Genomic DNA, 23,098 nt, shown 5'->3' with positions numbered 1-23,098 from the left:
ACAATACAGGAGAATGCCCGCCTAATCAGGCACAAAGTTATTACGGGGCACAGCAGCGCGACCGCAGTCGTGGCCGTATTACTAATCAACGGCGTGACTGGTCGTCGCGACGCGAACGGAACAATAATCGGGACCGGCCGTATAGAAACTGGGGTGACAGTCGCGAACACAGGTGGAACAACAGAAATGATCGAGGACGTAGACAGAATCGTGAACGGAACAGTTACGGCAACCAGAATCGATACTACGGTGAACACGGTGGGAATAGGACTATAGGCGGAGCACCTCATGATGTTGAAATTCGGCCAGCTAACCCTAGACATAATCCAGCAAATGGAAATGAACAAAACCGGCAATGACAAACGATCAGCGCAGAAGGCGCCCAATCGGAAACAATGAACGACATGACAAAGGAGTGCATACGGTATATAGAGAGGGAAGATATTAGAGAGGATTTGTTGCAAGAAACTACGAGTACTAAAATTTCGGGAGTAAATCCAGTCGTGACAGTTGCAGTAAACGAAATATGTTTTAAGTGTGTCATTGACACTGGAAGCCCTTTCTCGATAGTGAGCGAGGCAGCATTTCAAAAATGCGAAGGGACTGGGACTTGGCCCGTTTTTCAAGTGCGAGGAATTAAGGTGAAGGGCGCAATCTACGGTAAGAGCATAGAAATCCGAAGGCAAACTCGGCTTAATTTTACCTGCCAGGGAAGAGAGTTTGAGTACAACTTCTTTGTGCTCCCAATGCTGAATGTGGCAATGATTTTAGGAAATGACTTCATGAATGCCCACCATGCAGTAATTGACATGGGTGGAGGAGTAATGACAGTTCAAGTTGGGGATCAGCCAATTTGTTTAGAATTTGATGAATGCATATTACGTGCCGAGTCAGAAATTAGTTGCCTAAAATTTCAAGCTCAAACCGAGTCGCAACCCAGACTGGAGCTACTCGTGAACTATATAAGTGAGTCGTGCTCTCCGTCTGGTGAGCAGGGGAAAGATGTTGCGTTTGCTGATGCACTGAGAAAGAGCATCGCGGGTGTCAGAACCACGGACAGGGAAAAGGAGAAATTGTATTGTCTACTTAGGAATCATGAACGGGTATTTTCTGAGACTCCGGGGGCTATTAAGGGTTTTACGTACCAATTCAGAGTACGTGACCATCAGAAGTTTTCTGTTAGACCATACCCTATTCCCGTGGCGTATAAAGCCCAGGTGGAGAAGGAAATAAACAAGATGTTAGAACAAGGAATAATTGAGCGGGCAGTAAGCTCGTACAATTCACCCTTGCTTGTCGTGCCAAAACGCGACAACTCAGTTCGTTTGGTGCTAGACTCGAGACAGATAAACACAATTATTATGTCGGAAACGGACAGGCCTGAGAGCCTTGAGGAACTCTTACAACGTTTCCACGGAGTAAAGGTACTATCATCTGTCGACCTCCGTTCGAGTTTTTGGCAAATCGTGCTACACCCATCTTGCAGATTATATACAGCGTTCCTGTGTTACGGAAATTGTTTCCAATTCCGGCGTCTCCCGTTCGGACTAAACGTCTCATCAGCTGCTTTTATAAGGGGATTAAATAGCATTTTACCTGATGATTTGAAACAGCGAGTGACAATTTACGTGGATGACATATTAATTGCGGAAAAGTCGTGGGAGGACCATAATGACGTTCTGAACAGACTACTGGATGTTTTTGAGAAGGCAGGTGTAACAGTCAACTTAGATAAGTCACAGTTCGGACGAGAGAACATAAAATTCTTAGGCCATATTGTCTCAGCAAATGGAATACAACCTGACCCGGAGAAAATTGCGGCGATAGCGGAGTGTGCAATTCCGACAAATAAAAAACAGTTGCGAGCATTCTTAGGCCTGTGCAATTTTTATAAGCGATTTATAAATTTTAGTGTACTTGGTACACCCCGTCTATGTGGACTAACAGGGAAGAACGCTTTGTGGGTCTGGGATCAAGAGGCACAGGATGAATTTTATAAATTAAAAAAGGCATTGGTAGAGGCTCCCATCCTCGTGCATCCCGACCTGACACAAGAATTCTGTTTAATGACGGACAGTTCCTTGTCAGGATTAGGTGCGGTACTGTTTCAAACGGAAGGAAATGATGATATTACAACTTGGAAAACAATCTCGTTTGGGAGCAGGGTGCTCTCTCGATGTGAAAAAAATTATTCCGTGACGGAACTCGAAGCACTCGCGATAGTTTGGGCATTCTCAAAATTTAGGTATTTTTTATTTGGGAGGACCACCAAGGTGTACACTGACCATCGTGCACTCCAATTTCTGATGAGCACAAAAATCACGCATGGGAGACTAGGACGCTGGGCACTATATCTACAGGAATATAACTTCACTGTAGAATACATTCCTGGACAGAAAAATGTAATTGCTGACGCTTTATCGCGCATTCCTATAGGTTTGGTTCACACAGAAGAAAGGGAACTCGGTGAAAATAATTTTAGCATCCTATACTTACAGAATGTAGCGTTCGAGAATTTTGTTACCACCTCTTTAGGAAGTATAGCGGACGAACAGGATAAGGACGCAGTATTGAAAGATATAAAGAAGAAGTGGGAGGACAAGGAGAATGTAGGAATACGCCAGTACTACTTAGTGCGCAATAGAATATTATTCAAGAAACGAGCCCCGGACGACTCCAGATGGGTGTTGGTGATTCCGGAGGAACTCGTAAACAAAATTATATGGTACATACATTTGAGTTATGGTCACTTTGGAGCACAGAAATGTTGTGAAAAACTGAAAGAGACATGCTATTTTAACAACATGCTACGGCGTATTCGTGGTGTACTTAGAGTGTGCGGACCTTGTCAGCGAGCAAAGGCGGCCACAGTGACTTATGCTGCATCATTGCACCCGATAATACCAAGCAAACTTTGTGACCTCGCGGCCGTGGATCTATTTGGGCCACTAATACGATCTAAAGCAGGTTTTGCATATGTTTTCGTAGCGGTAGAGCTAACCTCCAAGTTTGTGTGTCTGACTCCGTTGAAGCGAGCCACAGGAAGGGCAGTGGCAACTGCATTTGCAAAGCAGTTTCTGCATGAAGTTGGGAGCGTGAAAAGGGTTATCTCGGATAATGGACCACAATTTAGATCACAATACTGGCAGCGGATGCTTCGAAGAAGAAGAATTAAACCTATATATATATCTCTCTTTCACCCCAGCTCGAACCCCACTGAGCGTATTATGCGTGAATTAGGAAAATTATGTAGGTTATACTGCAGTCGTGATCACCGATCGTGGGACATACACCTAAAAGGATTTCAGAATATAATTAATGAGTTGCCTAATACGTCAACAAAGCTTCCGCCAATCACTGTGCTAAAAAAACAAGGAGCCCCCAAGCAAAATCAAAGAGGTGGTGCCTTGGCCACTAGAGCCGAGACTACGCCGGAACGCAATTGTTGACTTAGCTTTACGCAACATCAAGCGTGCAGCAGAAGCCAGAGTCAAGGCGTATAAGAAACACGTGAGAAAAGCAGTGTTTCATGTAGGACAAAAAGTCCTTATCAGATCACACAAGCTGTCTAACAAACGGTCAGGTGTCTGCAAGAAATTTTTTAATCTGTTTAACGGGCCGTATCGGATAAGGAAGATTCCCCATGAAAACGCCATAGAAGTGGAAACTCTTCGATCGAAGAAAGCAAAAGGGCTACACCATGTGTCAAACGTAAAACCATACATTGAGTAGAAAGGGCAGTGAGGACTAGAGAGGACGGCGAAGAGAAACAATTGATTAGTTTACATTTGTGATAAATGCATTTTGAATAATATGTTGATAAAAATTTATGATAAAGATGTTTTTATGTGATTGATTGAAGTGATGTTGTTAATTTGTTTTCTTTCCTTGTGCAATTAGGATTTAGTTTGATTCAAACGTAAAGATAAAAGGTTTCCTTGTGAACGAGTGAAATGCTGTTTTTTTTTTTGTGTGTGTGTAAATTGAAAAGAGCCGCTCCTGAGAGAAGCAAGATCTATGTTGAATTAATGCAAAACTCAGGGGAATATCCGATCTGTGGGTATTATGGGTCTGGCAAACCCAGGTCCCCAGCTGTTAGTAGCCTTGTTTCCGATTTTCTGCTTTCAGTGCTACTATCTATCTATTACTATTCTATATCTGTCAGTATAAATGATGATCTCTTACTATAGTATGCGTGCTGTATGAATATTTTAAGACAGGAGAACTCTGAGAAAGGAATGAGTAAATCTGGAATCTTGAAAACAGGACGCGATAATACGATTGTTTAACCATTGGCTTCCCAATATGCGATGATATGTTAATATTGATGATATATGTTTTTTTTTGTTCTTTATAGCTGAGTACGGAAAGTGCTGTCTGTGGATTTCGTAAGTAGATTGATTCCCTTCAAGGTGAAAGAAGAATTGTGGTTTGTGTAATTTACGTCGCCCTGAAATATTATTGTGGCAGTCAAATACGAGCAGTTTTTCAGCAAATGGAGACTGGTACAGAAATATGGATCCTTTCGATAGTCTTGATTGATGTTGAGCCAGAGCCTGAAAACTTATTCTGCGTTAATACTTGTCCCAGAAAAGCGACGTTTATGTGTTTTGCTGATGCTGTGAGCATTACAGCTTACTGTTTCCGCTGGTGCGGGATGCACTGCAGCGTATATGATTTGTACTGAGGAAATTTCCCTCTTGAAGGTAGAGGATGATTAAATAATTTTGATTATGGGAACGAAGGAAAGCTTGGTTTAAGGTAATAAGGATAAAGCAAAACATTTGTCATTTAAACTACAGGAGGATTCGGATCTTTTGTGTCTGTTGTAAGTATGTTAAGATGATACTGTTTTACAGAATAGAGGTGACCACAATTTTGCCATTCATGAGAAATGAATCCAGAATAACCACCACAGGCGAAATAACTGATTTGGAAGCGAAAGGTAACGTAAGGAAGGAACGAAATCGCAGCAAAATGGGTAAGAAAATGTAATATAACCTGTATAATGCAAATATTTTTAACCTTCTCAGAGTCATCTGCGTTATTAATTGTTGTGATAACGTAATTTTAGGTGAAATTTTCTGACTGTTTTTATGTGTGAATATATGAGTATGATAAATGTATAATTGCGAGTCTCTTTTCAGGTGTGCGAACTGGTATAAATGTTTTGGCGTGTAAATAACCATTGTTCTTTTTACTGTGTATGTTTAAGGAAAGTTTCTCCATATTTATCATGTGACAAGACGTATGCCGCGAGCGTCAAGAAGAGGACGAATTAGAACAATGTTGTAGTGGTATATACACGGTGTTGAAATAGCATTGAAGTAGCTTATTGGCTTAACTAGTAGTGGATAGAAGTAGAATATTGAGTAATGCATGTTTATGGGTAGTTAGTTTGTAGAATAGACAACAGGTGTGCATGTATGTGTGTGTAAATAACATGTGAACCCTATGCTGTCCTGACCTATACTTGCACAAGGGATAATCCTATTCATTTTAGTGAATTAATAAGTAGCATTGGATTTATTAAAACGTATGTGAACCACATTAGTGATGTGGATATAAATATTATATTGTCAGTTCATTTAATTTTTTTATTTTTTTTTTACATTGTAAAGTCATTTCACTTTTATTTTTTTACATAGTCAAGTCATTTAAATTTTATTTTATATTGTCGATTCATCTAATTATTTGTATAAAAAAAAATTAAGTCTCACTTTGTTCTTAAAAATTGTGAAAGACAATACTAAGTGGTATTATGTATGACATTGTGTAATCACATAAGGATGATGAAAAATTTCTGTGAGTGCAGTTGAGAACGTGAAAGCCAACCGGCAAAACTCTTAAGAGACAGCAGGAGCAGCCGGACTAGTTGTAAACTGGCGGGTTTCCCAGCAGGACACGTTGTCAGCCAGGCCACTTCGGGAGCGCGGCCGACAACAAAAGAAGGTACGCGGCAAACACTTTCCCTTGCACCTGGAGCTAATGGGCGGCCGCCCCGGGCGACCCTTCCTCGAGGCGATGACCTGAGATGGGCGAGCGGTCCACCGCGCGGAAATCCATCTGCTGGCAACGCACCACACGCACGCGACCGTGACGAGACGGCCGCGGAGAAACAACACAAGGGGCGTGGAGCCTTTTGACAGGTACTGTCCAGAGAAACTTGCAGACGTCAACGACGCCTATCGACATTTCCTGACGGATGCCTACTGTCAAGCGACAGTAAATCATGGTTCGATGTTCTCTGGTCGCTAAGGGTGGCACAAAAGAAGAGCCATTAAGTGTCATCCTTGCCCAGGAATATCAAACCGGCGAGTCAATTGAGGATAACTCAAGAATGTAACAACACAAAGGGCGTGGAGCCTCTTGACACATACCGTCCAGAGAAACTGGCAGACTTCAACGACGCCTATCAACATCTCCTGACGGATGCCCACTGTCAAGCGACAGTAAATCATGGTTCGATGTTCTCTGGTCGCTAAGGGTGGCACAAAAGAAGAGCCACTAAGTGCCATCCTTGCCCAGGAATATCAACCTGGCGTGTCAATCGAGGATACCGCACGAATTTGACAACACAAACATGGAACCAAATCGAGATGTACGTGACACAGACCACCAAGAGAAACTCCATGAGAGGGCAGAGACGGCGGGATTGCACGCAACAGATGGACAAAAAAAAATCCCTACTGACAGCTGCGGCGACGCACCCCCTTCCCCACCCCTTACACTGTGCCTCGGAACAGTGGACCTTGTGAGTGTATCAGTGAACAGTGATTATACGGTTCTTAGTCCAGTGCATATACGTGTGTTTCTGTCGGAGAAACTCTGACTCGTGTGTTTTGCAGGAGTTCGATTTATTGGTGTTTATTAGACTGACTCTTGTATTTTGCAGGTGTTCTATTTATCTTTTTTTAGACTTTGACTCTTGTATTTTGCAGGTGTTTTATTTATAGGTGTTTTTTTTGTTTTAGATGTTGACTATTGTACTGTTTTATTTATCAATGTTTGTTTTTGTGTGATGTATTAGGTTTGTGATATTTTGTTTCGTAAATTCATTGCTGTGGCATTGCTTCGTTTATCAGTCAGACAGCTTTTTATTCTCATTGAACTGTGATCGATTAGCCTTTGCATGGAGCATATTTACTGTGAGGAACCCCTTAAGGGTAATAATCACATAATTATTGTAGTTTCAGTATAATAACACAGTGCTCATTGTTTGCTAGCTAATTGAAATATAGTAGAGTGATTAAATGAGTGCCACATAGTTATTTTAATTCTACAAATTATTAGTTTTATACGATATAGAATTTTTTTGCGATAACCGCTTTGTAAAACATGTTTTTTCTCTTATCATTTTGTTGCTTTTGCAGATTGTGCATTGTTATGTTCTGCTTTTTAATACTGATGTTATTTCATGTTCTTTTTTAATTGCTGTGGCACCTTTGCTATTTTCATAAATTTTGCTTGTTAATAAACAGTCATAAATTTGCCTGTGATCAGTTGGCTCTTGCAGTGAGCAAATACTGGTGAACTCCATAAGGGTAACAACCAGAAATTGTTTTCGTATTAATGACACAGGAACCATTGTTTTTACTTGCTGACCGAATTAGATCTACACTACCTTTTAAATAGGTGTCACAGATTGTGTTCTTTTTTTTTTTTGTTTGAAATTAGTAGATTTTAAAGATTTGTTGAAATTATTGTGTTTTAGCAAGTAGCTGGTGTCCTTTTGCCTTTTCTTTTACACTTTTGGTTTAAGTAGGGTGTGAGAAGCCTGCTTGGGAATGTCCTAGCATGGCCAGAAAATTCCCTGCACAGTCTTTTCCCGGAGCGTTGGGGTTATGAAAGGTCTCTGTTGGATTCCTTTCATGTTTAATTTCTTAAATCTGTTGCCATTTATGGAATAAATTCCTCTTCTAAATGTACTGAGGCGTTTCTGACTATCTGGGAGGAGACTGAGCAGTGGAACGTGTTACTTTTACACATAAACAAGAACGATCTGTCACACTACTACATTTTAAAGCACAGTTTATATGTAATTCTTATATGTAATTCATGTCACACAGTTTCATACGGAACCTACATCCGCTTTCTTTTATATACTGTATATGATAAGATACTGTCATCCCCCTTCCCTTCTGTGTGAGAGTATGAATGAGCAAATGTATTTGTAGTTGCATGCTTGAGGGTAGCAGACAAGCCTGTCTGCTAGAGAACAGTAGGACCAACGTCGGAACAGGTAGCTACGCTTCCTAAAAGCAAAGAGGTTTCTATCCTTAGTATGGTTCTGTCCGTCCGTTGTCATGTTGGTATAGGAAGCTGCCCCTCTGGCCACTTCCGTTTGTCTTTGTGAGCCACCCTGAGGAAACACGCTCGGCAGTAGGCAGTTGCAGTCTGGCGGTGGCGAGCGTCTGAAGTGGTAAGATCTCCGGCCAAGCGCGTGTCTGCTAAGTCCGTAGAACAATGGATTTGTTAAGTTCAGCCTAACTGAAAATTTAATCATCTTTATCTCGGGTTTAGCACTAAAATATCTAAGGTTATCTTAAATTGCAGCGTAGTGTAATTCTCGTGTGAAGTTCATATTAGTTTCCGGTTGTTGCTTTGTTACTACTTTGTGTGTAAAGTGGAACCACGTGTTGATCAGTAACTCTAACTAAGTTCATCAATCTTAAATGTGAATGCTTGTGTGATTATAACGTCTCGTCTTGACAATATTTTACAATATAACAACTTTTCTTTATGCTTTTCTTTATGTTCAACCCACGTGGAGTGTACTTTGCGAGACCAGTACCACGTGCTTATATAACTGTTTGACCCATCAGGTTAATAGTAAGACGTTAGTAAACAGTTCAAGGTTTTTTCTTTTGTCAATTGCTTTTCGATCGAATTTATTTTAATTATCAAAATTACTGTGGAGTTATACGCTTTCTGTAAACCAAGTTGACCACGTGGAGCATGTGGTGTAATCATCAAAGTAGCCTTCAGCTATTCTTTTTTGGAAGATTTTACAAAGAGTTAATATGAATTTAGTATACCAGTGTGTGGTAATTACATGACGGACAGGATTGTGTTACGAACGTAATTTCTTTGGGTGAAAACTGAATCTGTTGGTTGTGGTTAATTTCTTCTTGCTTATGTTTCAATTTCTTTGGGTGTTGTTTTGTGAATGCAGGGTTGTATGCAGTCTCCCAATCTTGGCTCCATATTTGATGTGTTCCGTAAGATTTTCACCATCCTAAATAAGGCACCAGCTTGTTACGAATAGAATTTAATATGCTGAAATTTCGATGATCAATCTTAAAATAAATTTCCAAATATAAACTGATTTCTTTCTTTTTATTTAAATTCTCCTTTTTATATATATATATATTACCGGTTGTTGTATGACTGTAAAAGATTATCATTAATGTTAGTCTGCTTGGTAAACCTAGACTAAATATCTGATGAAACAGTTGCCCAGTAATCCACGGTTAACGTCCCCAGACAGATCACGGCTTTTAACCCACTTTCATTGTCAATTAGCACCGATATCAGCATACCAAATTAAAGTTACAACATTACACAGCAGCTAAGAAAATTAAAGTTACAACATTACAGAAGGGGTGCACATTGATGTTATATTCAGCTATTGAACACCAGATGCAAATGTTGAACATAAAATTAATTAAGAACGTGACTTGGGATTTCAACTACTTGATTGAAAACAGATGCAGTCGATTAGCACAAATTAATTTTAACTCCCGACCATCAATCATCACATTACAAGACTCTCCTATCAGGCATTGGTAATAAATTGCGTTTGCCTGGAGTAAAGCGCAATAGATCGAAAGTAATTCCTATCGAATGACCCAGGCGTAATGCGAAGTGCGAGAAGAATTCTACAATACACGGTCCATGAAACCCTCATGGAAACTTTGCCGACGTGATCCAACCAATTAATCAGTCGTCGGAGCGGGCGCAATATCACCGAATTCAGCGTGGCAGAGCAGCATCATTGTGCGGACGTCGGCCTACCTCGTGGTGCTGCAAGGCTGCACTCGTCTATTCACTCCTAGCTATCTTGCTCAGTACATAGCTGAACCAAAACTTCCTATCTCCAAGCTCAATCGTTCCATTTGCTAAGTCATAAACTGCAGATATGCTCACTCTTTCTCAGGCAAACTGAGTAAAGAACACCACATCCGCACTCTAGTCAAGCTGGGAATGGAAGACCTCTACTGAGACTTCTCACAGTCCGCTCTTTGCCTCAGTTTCCCCTCCAGGAAAATCACTTATGCCAATTTCAGCGCAAGTCGCGTTAATTATGCTTCGCTTCCCAGCGCCGACCAATGCCTGCTCTGGGAAGTGAACAAATTCCCACAAAATTTCCCTTCCTCTCAACTTCTTCTATTTAGCTCCCCCCAGGCCACCCATCAAGGTTAGCGTCTACACAAACACCAATTTTTCCGGAATTCTGACTCCCAGGAGAGTACTTCAAATTCCTTGGTACTACGTTCGCATCGGAGGCTGGCGTATTTCATGCTGTCGCTCTTCACCTGATTTACTTCAGGCTCTTCGGACCGTGAATTCAGCGTGAAGTTGCTATAGTCACGAACATGCATATTTTGACCTCTGTTGACCGCTCCACCATAGCTTTGCGCGGCTTTGTCGCATGTTTCACAGAAAACTGGACGACGGACATTTATCAACAGGCGTACAAGTTCTCCATCTGTTTCCTGATACACCAGCATGGAGTCGTGGTCAACCACCCACTCACTGTCGCTCATCTTAAGGTGGCTGGAGGCCGTGCCCCGTTACAGCTTTCTCAGAGCTTGAGCCGCCCTAAGCTGTCTATTGTCGCTTCCCTTAGCCGCTCCCGCAGCGGCCACCGTCAAGTCTGAGTAATTCCCTGGGGTAAACTAGCCTCCAGTAAATCGACGCATTTCCACAAAGTTTTCATGTCGTATGAATTACTTTAAAACCATCACCCGACATTAATTATTCCAATACGTCCATACTATACCCTCTACAAGATGCATTGTGCCTTGTCAGTCATTTTTATTCAGCCCTACTGTTCGCTCAACGTGAGTTAGGTGATCTTTAATGACTTCATGTAAGGGGCATAGTTCTTGCCATCTTACATAGCCCCTCTCTTCAAATCAATTTTGTAGTACAGGTGATGACTCCTATGGTGTTATCACCTGTGGTACAAAATTAATATCTCCATAACTGTTATTTTAATACGTTCATGTGGTTAGTTACGGGCGATTGATTACCACTGCCTCCTCTCTGATGCAAACTCCCACTCATTCCTAGGGTACCTACCTTCAATGACTGGATTTACTGTTAAAAACGTGGTCATTATTTAGTCTAATTTTACTTTAATCTCTGCCAATTCCTGAGACAATTATTGGTCACAGTACTCAAAAGAAAACTACAATTATATTACAAGGACACTCATCGCAAAGGGCAAATACACATGTTTAAGCACCTCTGTGCTTGTTATTTGAATGGCCAAACCCGCAATTATAACTTAAGGTCAATTCACTCTCAGTTATCCATCCCTACTCGACTTAAATTACTAAAAACATACATGAACAATATTCGTGTAACATTTTGTGACGTTGATAGTAGTTGCTCTCATTAAATTATATGTGAACGTCCATTTGACATTTTATAAATAAAGTTTTTTTTGTGTCTGTCTGGACGTTTATATTGTGCATAGTGTAAGTGTCATCTTTACACAATTCAACAAGGTCTGGCCCAGTCCAGTGTCTGGGATTGTGTACACACATTTACATTTTTTTATATACATATCTATAAAACACAACCAAAATAACAAGAATCATCGCGTATTGAGCAACCACTGTTGTGTATTTGCAACAAGGTATAAGTATGAAATCTTATTCTAACACAAAGAGACGTGGCATGACAAATGTATGACGTTTTAACAAATGGCACATTTATAACATCATAACCTTCTTATAACATAATTCATAAACAGAACAAATGAGTACTTTACGTTTTTTGAGGTGCATGTTATTCATTTGAATCCACACTGACACACTCACACACACGGCACAACTTTCTTGCAGGAACGGAAGTGACATTAGTTCTGACTAGCAAGTTGAGCGATGGCTAACGGCTGAGAAGAGAGCAACGTTGATTACGGAGATGGCGCCACAGGCGACCGCATCTTCTTGAGGCAGGATGGCTCTCACCTAAGAGTTCGATGTTGACATCTTGTCTGACAGGCACAAGACCCCATCGCTGCATCTATGATCGGTGACCTCTCGCGGCTCAGCCACAGGTCATTGCTCGTTCTATAGACGTTTTAGGGCAAGGGAGGGACCGTGATCAGACAAGAGCTTATTTTTTGCTCAGGTCTTCAAGCTTGGTGTCATTAGGCACAAAATGTCATCTGGGCTGTCGCTCCACCTGACGTGGCGAGCAACAAATATTGAAACTTTCTTGGACCTTTTCATTGCTGCCCCCGATCCGTACCGTGTACAGAGACCAGGACCGACCTCTTTGTCGTACACAGAGGTGCTGGATGTCACCTCTCCTTGGCTACTGAGTTGACCACCATCCCCGTCGATTCAGGGCGTGGTCTGCATGCCTTCACCATCGTCAGCTGTGTGCTCCCCTCATTGCTGTCGTCCTCGTTCCTTGTCAGCTCGTGTGTGGTGTGCCAGGTGTCGTAATTTCCAACTTCCTCTCTCTCAGTTACGCTACCTTAACACACTAAGACAACTAATTTTAGTACATGGAAAGGGCTCATGTTTAACCACCAGTACCATACTTTTTTTTAAGACAATGAACTGGTTTCATTACAAAAGGAATAATTTTACTTGTTTGTAAATCAACTTCAGGATCAATTAAAATAGAAATGTAACAGAACTTTTATATACATAAACATAAAAATGTGCAAGACAATTCCTTCACAGTCGTTCACACACACACACAATCAAGGGATAGGGAATCAATATTATCTGGACAGGATCCCATCGCCATTTCTAGCTACTAATTCCTACGACTAACACGGTGTTGGCCAACACGACTACATATCTGCTATCAGTACCATACTTTTTTTTTAAGACAATGAACTCGTTTCATTACAAAATTAATAATTTTACTTGTTTGTAATTCAACTTCAGGATCAATTAAAATAGAAATGTAACAGAACTTTTATATACATAAACATAAAAATGTGAAAGACAACTTCCTTCACAGTCGTTCACATACACACACACACACACAATCAAGGGATAGGGAATCAATATTATCTGGACAGGATCCCATCGCCATTTCTAGCTACTAATTCCTACGATTAACACGGTGTTGGCCAACCCGACTACATATCTATATCAGTACCATACTTTTTTTTTAAGACAATGAACTGGTTTCATTACAAAAGGAATAATTTTACTTGTTCGTAAATCAACTTCAGGATCAATTAAAATAGAAATGTAACAGAACTTTTATATACATAAACATAAAAATGTGAAAGACAACGTCCTTCACAGTCGTTCACACACACACACAATCAAGGGATAGGGAATCAATATTATCTGGACAGGGTCCCATCGCCATTTCTAGCTACTAATTCCTACGACTAACACTATGAGTACCATACTTTTTTTTAAGACAATGAACTGGTTTCATTACAAAAGGAATAATTTTACTTGTTTGTAAATCAACTTCAGGATCAATTAAAATAGAAATGTAACAGAACTTTTATATACATAAACTAAAAATGTGCAAGACAACTTCCTTAACAGTCATTCACACACACACAATCAAGGGATAGGGAATCAATATTATCTGGACAGGATCCCATCGCCATTTCTAGCTACTGATTCCTACGACTGACACGGTGTTGGCCAACCCGACTACATATCTACTATCAGTACCATACTTTTTTTTTAAGACAATGTACTGGTTTCATTACAAAAGGAATAATTTTACTTGTTTGTAAATCAACTTCAGGATCAATTAAAATAGAAATGTAACAGAACTTTTATATACATAAACATAAAAATGTGCAAGACAACCTCCTTCACAGTCGTTCACACACACACACACACAAAATCAAGGGATAGGGAATTAATATTATCTGGACAGGATCCCGTCACCATTTCTAGCTACTAATTCCTACGACTAACACGGTGTTGGCCAACCCGACTACATATCTACTATTTACTACTTTTTATCTCTAATCTTGTTTTTTCTTCTGAATTCCCAATGTGGCAGACGTCCCTCTTACTGTGCCTGCGAACATGTATAAAACACAAAAAACTGAGACATGTGTCAGTCTTACCAAGATTTTTGTTGGAAGTTTGGATAGCGTCCTTTATCGTGTTCTAATGCGACACTTCTTCTCTCCTCTATTTTCTTCCCGTTTTCTCCTTTTGTCACGATTGCTTTTATAAGGCCTGTGAACATGTTTCTGATTAGTAATGTCATAATGGCACAACACAAATATAGCTCACTGCTCACACTCGCACTTGGTATCAACAAATATTTCTGGCGTATCAATGCTGCTGTTTGCTCTGTAGATGATTACATCCGGTTCATTTTAGCATACACTGGGTGCGCTAATTCACGCAACTCCGCATAGCTGTCCACCTCTTACGTATTCAGGGGCATACGAGATGCGTCGGTGCGTCCTCGTAACGACCTACGGGACTGGCCACCTCAAATATGTTCTCCAATGATGAAGATACAATTACGGGAACTTTTCGGTAATTTACAGAGTTCCTAAGCTATCTTTTTCTAGGAGTACGCCCAGAAATATTTGTATTCCATTCTTTAATCATGTGTTTTTTACAAAATAATCTAGTGCTTCACTTTCACAATATCGAGAGACGAGATATCATTATTAATAATAAAACATAAAATATAGGCACATATAAACGAGACATTCTACCACGAAGATCAGTATATACACAAACAAACAAGACACTTTAACAAAATCCTTATTCTAAGCCTATATTTACTACTTCCGCGCTCTGGTCTAGTCATTCGTAATCCTGCCCGTTAAGGTGGGATGGACCAGGCTTCGGAGGGCGGACTTCGACCTCTTCTTGGTTGTTATTTTGGTAACCATTATTCCTGTTCCTTCCCGATTGCTGGTTACCGCCCCAAGTCCTTTGTAATTTATTATGTTTCACCGGAGAGTGTCGCTCTTCTTCCGTGTACCTTCTTTTCGAGTTTCCATTACTCTTATCTTGATTGTGGCCGTTGTAGTTCGGCACTGGCCTACTATCCCACTGAGGTCCATTATTGCGACGGTTGTTATTTTGTTCACGCTGTCAGCGTTTCTCCCGCGCCTGTTCCTCTTGAAATGCGAATTCCAGTTCGCGCAAAATGCCCTTAAATACCTCAGTATCGCTACCACAACGACCGGCAAGTAATTGTTGATAAGAGATGGGAAGTTTCATGTAGCATAATCTGATGATTTCCGCACCGCTACATGGGTTGTCTAGGTACTGGCTCCTTTTTGTCATATTTTCAAAAAATTTGACCCGACTCCGGTACCCTGCCCCTTCCATATCTCTGGACATCATAATTTCTTGTTTAATCCTTTCTTGGGTTTCTTTAGACCAATATTTGCCCAAGAAGGCATTTTTGAATTCTTCGAACGAGACGCTCGTCTTCGCTACATTTCTCATGTACTCAGCGGTCGCGCCATCCATATGGGAGCACACAAAATCCAGCTGGTACATCAATGGTCAGTGTGGGGGCAAAATAGCTCGAATTGTCCCATAAAAGCCGGCCGCGGTGGCCATGCGGTTCTAGGCGCTGTAGTCCGGAACCGCGCGACTGCTACGGTCGCAGGTTCGAATCCTGCCTCGGGCATGGATGTGTGTGATGTCCTTAGGTTAGTTAGGTTTTAGTAGTTCTAAGTTCTAGGGGACTGATGACCTCACAAGTTAAGTCCCATAGTGCTCAGAGCCATTTGAACCATTTTTTTGTCCCATAAAAGTTTTTGGATGCAAGCTATTACCTTCGTCCTTGTAGTGATGGAACTTTCGGACTGATACAAAATGCTTGTATTCAAACCGGTCATCATTCCAGTTATCATTTCGACCGTTCTTACGATTCGTATGAACGTCGGGACGTGGACTAATTCGTTCCGACACGCTTTCGTCATCTCTCCCCCTCTGTATGTTCGACAGTTGTTCGGTACATCTAATCAGCTGACAGCAATTGTGCTCACTGGACTGCTGCGCGCTGTCCGTGTTTACCTCGGTCGTTGCATCAGAGCTGTGAATGAAGGCGTGGCTCCCGTTGCTTATGGTGTCACCTTTGACACACCATGAAGCGGTTATCTGTGTTCCCGCAAGTGACGGTTCAGTCGACGCAGTAATTACACCCTTTCCTGATGTCTCTGTAATGAGACGTTTTACCTCGTCCTCTAAATTTCTTTTTAATATCCCCACCTCCTCTTTCAACATCTCGTTAGGCCCTATGTCCGGTTGTTCTTCTTGCTTTTCTTCAACACGTATTATCCGGCTCTACAGCCTTGATAACATGACCTTTCCTACTTTTGCCGTGCTTTGCGTGGAGTACCGAGTTTCTCTCGCTATTTTCCTTGCGCCTTTCGCAATTAATTTGGCTTCAGTTGCCGTTCGTTTGATGACGGCAATCTCATTCTTTATTTTGACGCCGAGATTCTTTACCTCCTCTTTTACTTCTCTATGAACTTCTGTGAGCCTATAGTTCAGCTCCGAATTCGCCTTTTTAATTTCGGCATTAAGGTTGTCTTTCAGCTCCTAATTCGCCTTTTTAATTTCGGCATTAAGGTTGTCTTTCAGCTCCGAATTCGCCTTTAATTTCGGCATTAAAGTTGGCGCTCTGCTCTAAGTTCACCGTTTGCATCTGTTGCAACAGGTCCATAATGTTTTTGAGAGTAGCCGCATTTTGATCCTCGTCTTTTTGTGGTTGAAAAAGCGACTCTTCTCCTCTGTTCTGAGAAACCCTTCGATATCTAGACAAGTATCGTCTCCGCGCCCCTTCGGATCACTTGTGAATGAATCGTTTGATAATGGTCGGACACCGTTTCATTCCAACACACTCTGGCTTCTTAGGCTGGATCTCCCATACTTATGGATTAATCCTGCACTCCCTGCGTCCCCCGAGCCCTCAGTACCACTGCCTGAATCAACGTCCTTGCTATTCAGCGGACTAAACCAGTCGTGAGACGCAGTTTCAGGAAGTTGCAACTCGCGCTCGTCACGTTCATCGGTAGAGCTGTCCCTACAATCACCCATGTTCTCTCGAGTAACAGTCTGATTATATTCTGCCATTGTCTTGGCTTTTCCGCTCGTTATCATTTGCACTTTTATGTTACACGAAAACTCAAAACGCAAGTACCCCTTACACTCAATAATTAGATAACGCAAAACATATATCAGGACACAAATTGATACACTGGGTGTGAGCAGTGACCCAACAAATAGTTCATGAAGCATTCCCCCAAAAGGACTAGTACCAATGATTGTGTTCTGTGTGCTCAGCATCGGCTGACTACGGCACTGCACATCATAAGTACTCCAACAAATCACAAATACAATGCTCAGGCACCTATAAATGTCAATTTGAAAGGACAGCACATGAAGAAGACAGTGTAACTTATTGTAACTAATGCTACCCGTTATTTTTTCAATTAAAAATGGCTAAGCAATGGATCACGTGGAAAAATTTCCTTTTTCAAGACTACTTCCTAAAAAATCCAGAAGTATCGTATCCTGGGATGGGTCAGCCATATGTAATACCCCATCAGTCACTTAGCTGGTTTTGGCGTGTGTTCACCTCAACTAATCGACTAACAGATCAACAGAGAGTGCAAAACTGCAGCAATATCGGATAACACAAAAAAGTAATATGGCCCTGTGACTCCTGATTGAACTGCGGTGGCAGTGTTGACATTAATTTATTCAGAATTGATCACTTTTAATTAAAAATCTGTGCACATTGATGTTATATGCAGCTATTGAACACCAGATGCAAATGTTGAACATAAAATTAATTAAGAACGTGACTTGGGATTTCAACTACTTGATTGAAAACAGATGCAGTCGATTAGCACAAATTTATTTTAACTCCCGACCTTCAATCATCACATTACAAGACTCTGTGATGCCTGTCATCTCGACTGCTAATGATACGAGGCCGTTGGGATCCAGCACGGCGTTCCGTATTAACCTCCTGAACCCACCGATTCCATATTCTGCTAACAGTCATTGGATCTCGACCAACGCGAGCAGCAATGTCGCCATACGATAATCCGCGATCGCGATAGGCTACAATCCGACCTTTATCAGAGACGGAAACGTGATAGTACACATTTCTCCTCCTTACACGAGGCATCACAACAACGTTTTACCAGGCAACGCCGGTCAACTGCTGTTTGTATACGAGAAATCGGTTGGAAACTTTCCTCGTGTCAGCACGTTGTAGGTGTCGCCACCGACGCCAACCTTGTGTGAATGCTCTGAAAAGCTAATCATTTGCATATCACAGCATCTTCTTCCTGTCGGTTAAATTTCGCGTCTGTAGCACGTCATCTTCGTGGTGTAGCAGTTTTAATGGCCAGTAGTGTATAAAACAAATGCGTCTGCAACTGCTATCCATTGTTGATTAATTCAAATTATATATAATTTATGCGGGTTATTATGTCCTTGTTTTTGAATAAATTATAAGTAATAAATTAAGTTCTTTCCCTAAACTCTGAAAGAGTACCGCTCTGAGAAAGAAAAAATGGTGACGTTAGTCACAACTCGCGGTGGCCGCTTCCAATATTGTTCGGCATTCACATAACAGCATTTGTGAAGTGACCCGCCATGTTTGTGAGTCTCCAATAACAAAGTGGTAGCCAACAACGGATGCAACGGTGTAATGCCAAGTGATAGAAGTCAACTATTAAGTAATTTTAATTGGACTTTAGTCTTCTACTATTTTTCGTTATTATATATTAGTGTTGGGAGAATGATTGTGGAGGGACCCATTTTCTACTGATTATTATTTCTATATTTCACATCAGCAACCTGTTTTTAAAATTTTTGAGTACTTCCCATCATGAATAAGGCCTGCAATACGCGTACCTCCAGGAAATTGGACGTGCACATGTACCAGTAGTGAGCAAAATAACATTTCTTATTTGTTTTTGTAGAGTCTTGTGGAATCTTGCGTTAAATCTTTGTCCAAAAGTGGCTTGTGGCCTTATGTGGCTGAAGGCATCTTACTTGTCTTTGTCTAGGCATGGCAACTTTCCATTGAATCTTTCTGTTGAATATTCCTCAAAATTGTCATGGGGTCTGATTTAGTAGATGACAATGGGTGCCCAGCCAAGTTCTTCTAACATTTGGGATTGGCCAAGAAAGCCAAATACGTGAAGTCGTGTATATTTTCTACTGACCTCTGTTCAAAATTTTATCGTTAAACTGTACACAAACCAGTCTAGCCACTGTCACAAATGATGATGATCAAATGATGAGGACAACGCAAACACCCCGTCCCTGCCGAAATAAAATCCCCAACACAGCCGGGAATCGAAGCCAGGACCCCATGATCCAGAGGCAGCAACGCTAGCCACTTGTTTTTCCTTTTTTTATTTGTTATCTGTTTTTTATGATGATGATAAGGACAACACAACACCCAGTCCCTGAGCGGAAAAAAATCTACGACCCAGCCGCGAATCGAACCCGGGCCGTTAGGTATGACATTCCGTCGAGCTGACCACTTTTTTTTTTTTTGCACTGACCACTTTTTTGTGCTCTACGAACTTTTGTTGTTGTTTTTTTGAACATTTATTTATTGGTATTCTATTTGGATACAAAATTAGGCAGTTCATAAACACTAAACGAAATGCATCCTCTGCAAAAAAGAAAAAAAAATCATTGTAAAACAAAACACAATTTTAAAGGAACAGGGATGTTTTTTTTATTTATTTATGTATTTTCAGTAAAGATCACTCTGTTAAAAGGAACATGTAGATCATTTCATGGTATAGGGTTTGCATTACATTTTGAGTGGTGAGAGAAACGTGAAGTTCATTATCAGCTGTCAAATGTGCACACCGACTGCACCTGGCACATGCCAACTGCGTGGGGGGTCGAGAAAGACTGCCTGAAGATACTTGGCAAAGGTTTTCCCATTGTGTGACCATCTATGAACCTCATTGTGGGCTTGCCGCAAGAAATACCAAAAGTCAAGTCGCGACTTGGCAGCATCCCCATAGAGGTACGCGATCGTCCAACCTTTGACCTAGATGATCGACTGTGATTTAGTCGCCGGAAAGTAGTCACTCTCCGGATGTAAGAAGGAAGCAGGTGTAATATGTTGCGGGGTCACACGGAGGTAGAAAGCCACCATCTGTCTTCCTAGGAGCCAGACGTCCTCCACCGTGATACTAGTTAATCGGTGATGGTCGTCATCCACTTGGCGACATTTCGGGCACAGTGGAGTGTCAACTAGTCCAATTGCATGGAGCCGTTGGTTGGTGTTGAACTTGCCACAGGCGACATAGAACCACAGTGCCCGAACGAAGGTAGGAAGGAATTGTTGGTGCACATGTCTCCAAATCTTCGGCCAATGCAACCTGGGGTGTTTGAGTTCAATGACATTACGACTTATCCATCGTAGCAGCCAAACATAAAAATCCTTCGCGCATGGCGGTCTCGTGCACGGAAGCTCGTCTCTGATATAACTAATTTCCACGATAAATGTTGACACATGCCCAAAATGTGGCGTAATGTTGCCCACTGCAACCGGAGGTGCGAGGGACGCTGGAACCAGGAGATCCAGTAGACGGGATGTAAGGGAATCACCCCTGCTACGCCATTGCTTGTACATCGATGCTAGAAGGACCGCCGTCGCTCGGCAGTGAACATTCGTAAGTCCGAGTCCCCTCTTGTCCGCAGGGAGCATGAGCGTTGCGTATCGCACCTTGAGGGGCGATCCAATCATCACAAAATAGCCTAATGCTGATTGAAGTCGACGTCCGAGCGTGAGTGGTAGGGGCAGGATCTACGAAATATGCACCATTCGAGAAGCCACATAAGTGTTCAGATACTCGACCTGCTGCAAAGGATCAAGTCGCAGTAGGAGATGTTGTCGGACCATGGTACGTGTTGTCTGTAAAATATGTCGGTAGTTAACTGCCGCAATATGTTTTACAGATGAGGTAAAGTCTATGCCGAGATAGCGGAATTGTTTCACATAAGGAAACGGACTGATTTCTTCCGGCGTAAGGCCCCTTCCAACCGGCATTGCCGCCGATTTGTTCATGTTCACTGCACTACCCGCCGTCACACTGTGGTCCAACAACAGTTCAAGGACCGTCTTCACCTCTTCCTTAGAACGAACGAGCAGCAGGAGGTCGTCTGCATAGGCACGACATTTGAAGGTGTAGCCCTGTAACACCCCACCTGTCACTTATCTGGTTTTGGCGTGGGTTCACCCCAGCTAATTGACTAACAGATCAACAGAGAGTGCAAAACTGCTGCAATATCAGATAACACAAAGAAAGTAATGAGGCCCTGTGACTCCTGATTGAACTGCGGTATCAGTGTTGACATTAATTTATTCAGAATTGATCACTTTTAATTAAAAATGGGTGCACATTTACGTTATATTCAGCGACTGAGCACCAGATGCAAATGTTGAACATAAAATTAATTAAGAAAGTGACTTGGGATTTCAACTACTTGATTGAAAACAGATGCAGTCGATTAGCACAAATTTATTTTAACTCCCGACCATCAATCATCACATTACAAGACTCTCCTAACAGGCAGTGGTAATAAATTGCGTTTGCGTGGAGTAAAGCGTGATAAATCAAAAGTAATTCCTATCAACTGACCCAGGCGTAATGCGAAGTGCAAAAAAAATTCTACAATACACGGTCCATGAAATCCTCGTGGAAACTTTGCAAACGTGATCCAACAAATTAATCAGTGGCTGGAGCGGGTGCAATATCACCAAATTCAGCGTGGCAGAGCGGCGTCATTGTGTGGACGTCGGCCCACCTCGTGGTGCTGCAAGGCTGCACTTGTCTATTCACTCCTAGCTATCTTGCTCAGTACATAGCTGAACCAAAACTTCCTATCTCCAAGCTCAATCGTTCCATTTGCTAAGTCCTAAACTGCAGATATGCTCACTCTTTCTCAGGCAAACTGAGTAAAGAATGCTACATCTGCACTCTAGGCAAGCTGGGAATGGAAGACCTCTATGGAGACTTCTCACAGTCCACTTTTCACCTCGGTTTCCCCTCCAGGAAAATCACTTACGCCAATTGCAGCGCAAGTCGCGTTAATTATGCGTCGCTTCCCAGCGCCGACCAATGCCTGCTCTGGGAAGTGAACAAATTCCCACAAAATTTCCCTTCCTCTCAACTTCTTCTATTTAGCTCCCCCCCCCCCCCCCCCCAGGCCACCCATCAAGGTTAGCATCTGCACAAACACCAATTTTTCCGGAATTCTGACTCCCAGGGGAGTACTTCAAATTCCTTGGTCCTACGTTCCCATCGGAGGCCGGCGTATTTCATGCTGTCGCTCTTCACCTGATTTACTTCAGGCTCTTCAGACCATGAATTCAGCGTGAAGTTGCTATAGTCACGAACACGCATATTTTGACCTCTGTTGACCGCTCCACCGTAGCTTTGCGCGGCTTTGTCACATGTTTCACAGAAAACGGGATGACAGACATTTATCAACAGGTGTACAAGTTCCTGGTACAGCAGCATGGGGTCAACCACCTACTCACTGTCTATCATCTTAAGGCGGCTGGAGGCCGCGGCGCATTACCGCTTTCTCAAGAGTTTGAGCCGCCCTAAGCTGCCTATTGTCGCTTCCCTTCGCCGCTCCCCAGCCGCGCGCTGTGGTCAACTCTGTACACTTCCCTGGGGTAAACTACCGTCCAGTAAATTGACTCGTTTCCACAAAGTGTTCATGTCGTGTGAATTACTTAAAAACCATTACCTGACATTAATTATTCCACTACTTCCATGCTATACTGCATGGGGGCTTAATTAAATATAATGCAAATATTTTTAGTAGCTGTATGTCCGATTACGCTGTGTCTCGTAAACGGTTGGCCCTGACTCATTTTA

Source organism: Schistocerca serialis, chromosome 1, assembly GCF_023864345.2.
Source record: "Schistocerca serialis cubense isolate TAMUIC-IGC-003099 chromosome 1, iqSchSeri2.2, whole genome shotgun sequence".
Taxonomy (NCBI): Eukaryota; Metazoa; Arthropoda; class Insecta; order Orthoptera; family Acrididae; genus Schistocerca; species Schistocerca serialis.
Note: the sequence above shows the minus strand (reverse complement) of the source record.